Source organism: Egretta garzetta, unplaced genomic scaffold (assembly GCF_000687185.1).
Source record: "Egretta garzetta isolate BGI_Z169 unplaced genomic scaffold, ASM68718v1 scaffold448, whole genome shotgun sequence".
Lineage (NCBI taxonomy): Eukaryota > Metazoa > Chordata > Aves > Pelecaniformes > Ardeidae > Egretta > Egretta garzetta.
Window position 1 is genome coordinate 548,795 of NW_009260497.1, and position 5,186 is coordinate 553,980.

The following is a 5,186-nucleotide window of genomic DNA, read 5'->3' on the forward strand; positions in this document are numbered from 1 at the left end:
GGTAGGGCTTTAGGGCTGGAGCTCTGTGCTTCTCCGGCAGCTGCTGTAGCCAAAGGGTGGCTGAGTAATGATGATATGTTGTTGTCTCCTTGAAGAGGAGATTTGCAGTTTACGTGGGGGGACAGGACACTTCAAGTATTTGTGCTCACTGGGAAGCTCTACTAGGGAGGGAACAGGGCATGTTGGCTGCTGGCCCACCCAGGTTCTGTAAGATTGACTTCCAGCGTGCAGGCATCTGGGTGTTCGGTAACTGCTGGGTTTTGCCGAGACTCTGGATTAGTTTTTTGTATGGATTAGACTGTAGCAGGCTTTTATCTGAAGTGTAGCACCTTGGATAGGCATATGGGCCCCAGTTAGCTTTTCTCCCTTGCTTGTCTGTCCCTGGAATGTCATCACTTGTGGCCTTAGGGGATTTGAAAATGCCTCAGTGTTTCTGAATTAAATTCTTGTTTCATCAGGAGAAAGAATTGCCACCAATTTAACCTGAATCTTGATAAATATGGACAGTTTGAACTTCTGGCAAAGGTTCACAAACTTGATGATGCTGCCCAGCCAGCATCAGTTGACATCCTTAATTTCTCTGGGAGAGGAAATGTTTCCAGTGTGGGATGGCTGAGACCATTTTGGGGGAGCCATCCAGAGAGACAAGAGCTGTGGAGGAGAATTGCATGGACTTTTAGATGCTCCTTTGCTTTTGCTGATGCTGTCTTCAGGGCATTGCTTGTCCCCTCTGCCAAGGGGAGCTCTTCCAGCCATCTCTAGAGATGCTTAAAGAAGTCCAGCTAATCATGGCGTTATCTTTTTTTGTTTAATTTTTTTTTAATGGAGATCTTGAGGGTTTCATATTATGAACTGGAAGCACAATGGATGCAACTCAGTTATGGTACAAGTAGTGTAAGCGGCCTGAGGGACACCAAGTTTCCTCAAGGAAGATCCATCAGGTTCATCTCCACGTGGAGTTTATAGTTGTTTTCAGTGTTACAGCAGTGGATTTGACAGCTTGGTTGCTAGATGTACGCAGGCTTTTTCGGATGTTTCATGGGAACCATTTCAGTGTTGGGAACCATTTGTTTTGCTTCAACTGGATGTGAAATATTACTGCTGGGGACTGATAGGATTCACTTAATGGCAAAGGAGGCTGTACTATCAACATCAGCCTGAGGCTTGCTGTTCTTAGGGCTGTTTTACACAGCTGCTACACTGCAATTAAACTTCCCATGAACAAAAGTTCAGGAATTCCTGATTTGGGACCTCTCTGTGCTGGGAGGAGTCTGCAGCCCACTTTTGTTAGAGAATAAGTGTCCAGACTGAAAGCCTCCGCACACTATTCTTTTATTAAGATCTGCTATTAAGAAAATCAGTTTTGGTAAGCTGAGCATATCAAGTGGTCATTTAGTTAAGGGAATAAACTGTAAAAACCATCTATCACATCGGAGGGGAACGGGAGGTATTGCTTCAGATTCCTGTGGTGTTTTTTCCAGCTTCTTGAGTAAAACATTTCTATTTTTATGGTATATTTTTCCTACATTTAAATACTGTCTGGATACATTTTAAAAAAAGTTTGATTACATTGTGATCGTGTGTAATGATTAGATACTGATTAGTGAGAAAGAGGTGCAGCATTCAGTTCATTGTAAATTTGCCAGGTAGCGTTACTTGTCTGTGTGTTGCCTTGTCAAATAAGAAGATACTGTTTCTCAAGCCCATTGCACTTGCCAGTGAATTTGAAACAGAATTATATTTCTGTTAAAATAATGGTCCCAGGTAAAGGAGAAATTTAGTATTACTGGTAAGCTTGACGGTAAATTTTTATTTAGTTCATTTCGCACTTGACTTGGTCTCCATTCTCTGGGGCATCGGCATTGCATTATCTGTTATTTTGAAACAGCTGTGTTCAGAAAGGTGCTCAACTCCTGTGTTCAGGTGTCTGTTACTGCAATTTATTTTTTCCTTGAAATCTAAACACTGTCTTTGAGTTGATGCATCTTTTTAATCTCAAGCAAAGTGGAGTTCTGGTTTTATCTTTTAAATTTACGTAACCTTGATAAAATCAGCCAGGTTATGCTGGAGTCAATTAGATGGTAATAAATTCCTTCTGTTCTTCCTTAAGCTGCAGTGAAAATGAAATAAGCTATATTTACTGGCTGTTCTTCATGCCTTTTTGTCCAGGGCAGAAGAAAATTAAGCTATTTTGACCTTTCTCTGACACATGTCGTCAGTGAAGATGAGGGCAGAGAAAGGCTTTGTAAAAATAAATGAAGTCGATATTGGTCTTTCTAAAATTGTTATTAATGCACTCCAGTATGCTCCAATTAAGGTCACAGCCTGTGAAGGCAAGTGCAGGCAATCTCCGCTGCTATTTCATCTACCAACGCATTGACTTGGTTTCAAGTTTTTGTTCCTCTCATTGAGGGGCTCTGTCGTGGAGGTTTTGAGGTAGTGGCTCTGAGTGGCTGCCGCGCACCTTATGGCGAGCTTTGTGCTGCACTTCACCTAGAAAACATTTGCACCACCGGAAAATTGGCTGTGCCGAATCTGAGCAGGGCTGGCTGAAATCAGGAGCGTACCCCTGCCAGTGAGACACTTACCTGGATCAAAAAAAGGCTAGTGATAATCTGGAGGGTTTCAAACTTTAATGCTGTATATGTACCTTAGAAATACAGTTTTGTACCTTTTTGTGAGAGGATCATAATTCTTTGTGAAAGTGGAGGGGAATGGTGTCTCCTCTAAACACTACTTGACACTGCTGAGATTAGAGAGAAAAAAAAAAAAAAAAAAAGCCAAAACCTCCCACTTGCTGATCCAGTGGATGTACCAGTATGTTTTACTGTGTATTTGCTAATGGCAGGGGAGGCTGGGGAGAGCTTCAGTTGCCAGTCCTCTGTGTTTGAGTTGTGCTGACTTGGTCTTTATCACAGGAAGGGCTGCGAATTCTCCCAAAGGGGTCGTGTAGAAGAGATGGTGAGTACGACAACTCGCGGTGCTGGGGACCATTTCCTTAGCTCAGGACAGGGATTTGCATGCGAACTAAAAGTGTCGCTGTGTTCCTGAGCTGGTGGTGGGGAAGTGGGGAGAGATGCAGGCGCATCAAACGGCTTGTGTGCATTTGCATTGTCCATTGTAGCTGTAACTTATCAAGTAAAAATTGAGCGTGCGTGGTTTTAACACCCAAAACCTGATAGTGCATGTGCTGCTACTTCATAGTGTTCCTGTTGTATTTCAAGAACTGAGTGGTGTGCTTTTTAATTGGTTGTGTTTTCTCCTGAGATGGCAATTAAGGGGATGCTTTAATGGTTGCATTGCAGCAGTAGCAGAGGATATTGTATTCTCAGTCCATCTAATTTCAGGTCTAACAGAACTCCTACTTACGCTCTGCTATGTTCCTGCTTCTCCGCTGTATATTTTCTAGACAGTTGTGCTTGCACTGGCTGACCTATCTAGAAAGTGATTATACTGGTATCTTTATTTGCTCTGCCCTGTACTGATATCAGCCTTCAGCTAGCGCTCTGTTTCCAGCTTCAGGCTGGGCGGAGTGGAGGTGGCAAAATGAGCTGGTGCTTAATTCCTTGCTTGTGGATGGGGGATGACACTGATGGGGGATGCACTGAGGACCTGAACAACATAACTTGGTGGTGGACTCGAATCGTGCTTCATTGTTTCAGGTGTAGACTTCAGGAAATTGAAACGAGCCCTAATTTTGCCCGATAGGAGAGTTTCAAAACTTAGGTAACGTGACTCAAAGAACAGGCTTTTCTGGATGCACTTTTCTTCTACAAAGTTGTGATACATTTATCTAGCATGCTGTCTTTAGCACTTAAAACAATTGGCAGTTTATGGGAAGTGTCATCTGAAAATTGCAAGGGATTTGCTTTTTCACAGTATATAAAATAAAGCTTCACTTTGTTGTTTCTGCCCCAGAAATGGCAAGGCTCTGTAACGGAGTTAGGATGTATGCCACTGCAGGTTTTCATTTTGGTTTACTCTCAAAAGAGCTCATATCTTCAGAGGTACACATGTTGTGGTTTGAAAACTGCTACTGCTATAGATGAGTTGAACCAAATTCTTAATTACATTGCTGTGAAAAATGGGGTTGTACAGCAACACTTTGCCTCCCTTAAAAAAAAATGTTGGTGCAATGGTATTGATTTTGGGCATTGGATGATACAAATTTAAGGTCAGAATTTGAGTATACCCTGCCTACTTGAAAATTCCTCCCCTCCATTTTAGAGCTGGATGCACTAGCCTAAATTAAAAGAGGCCAAGGGAGCAGCAGTGTAGCTAGCTTTTGAAAGTCAGGTCTTCCAGCTGCATGCCTAAACGAGATATAATTCTACATTTTATTAGTATGTAATATTTACTAAGACTTCTGTTCTTGAGTATTACAAATGCTTCTGCATATTGCTTAAAAAGATGGGAAAAAAGCATCTCGCCTAATAGCTATGTTTTAATGTTGGGTAGAAATTTAGCTTATTGGGATCTCTTGGAATGAATGCTGTTAAATTAACTTTGCTATGTGTAGCAGTGAAGAGAATTTTCTGAATTTTATTAAAAGTGAAGGATTTTTATGCAAAAAGAAAGTACACATATATATATATATATGGCTATAGATGTGTCCAGCAAAAATGGGCAGTTTTATTAAACCATAAATTTAAGGGAGTGTTGGAATGGTTGCCTGGGGCTTCAGTGTGATTTTTCAGTACTCTGGATGGTTAATACAGACTAGCCGAACTGCTAGGACAGAGAAACCCAGAATAATTTTCCTTGTCCCAGTTAAGTCAAGAACTATTAGAGCAGTGGAGAAAAGGTTTCAACAAGAGGGGAAAAAAAGGGTGAGGGAAGTGTCAGCTCTCACTCTTGCTAGTGAGAGGGGAGAGTACACAAATGTACAAGAAGTTAGAACGCAAGAAGAGTGAGTAGCAGTTACCAGTGAAAACAGAAAATTGGCTAATGTTGCCAAAGCACATAAGTGGATTAGGAATTATTTTGAATCTTCCTGGTTTAAAAAAAAAAAAAAAAGGCAAACGGTACGAGTAAGACGTGCAGGTCAAAGGAACAAGTGATTTTCTTTGACCTGTATGTTTGTCAAGAAAGGCTTCTTCTCTATTATCAAGCCTGATGCTTCAGCCATTTTGAGTCATTTTTCTCCAACCTAATACCATGGAATTGCACTACACTGGCTGGGGGGG

The 5,186-nt window shown here is 41.5% G+C and overlaps 1 protein-coding gene across 4 annotated transcripts in view; it reads left to right on the forward strand.

The window, feature by feature from the left end:
* MAP3K13 (mitogen-activated protein kinase kinase kinase 13) overlaps positions 1–5,186 on the forward strand; it is an 82,450-nt gene that overhangs the window by 11,809 nt on the left and 65,455 nt on the right. Inside the window, exon 3 of one of the 4 annotated variants that reach the window (XM_035899971.1) lies at positions 2,919–2,961. The exons of the other annotated variants lie outside the window; for them this stretch is intronic. The gene's annotated coding sequence lies outside the window, so the exon portion shown is untranslated. The remainder of the gene's footprint in view (positions 1–2,918; positions 2,962–5,186) is intronic. 4 annotated transcript variants of the gene reach the window in all.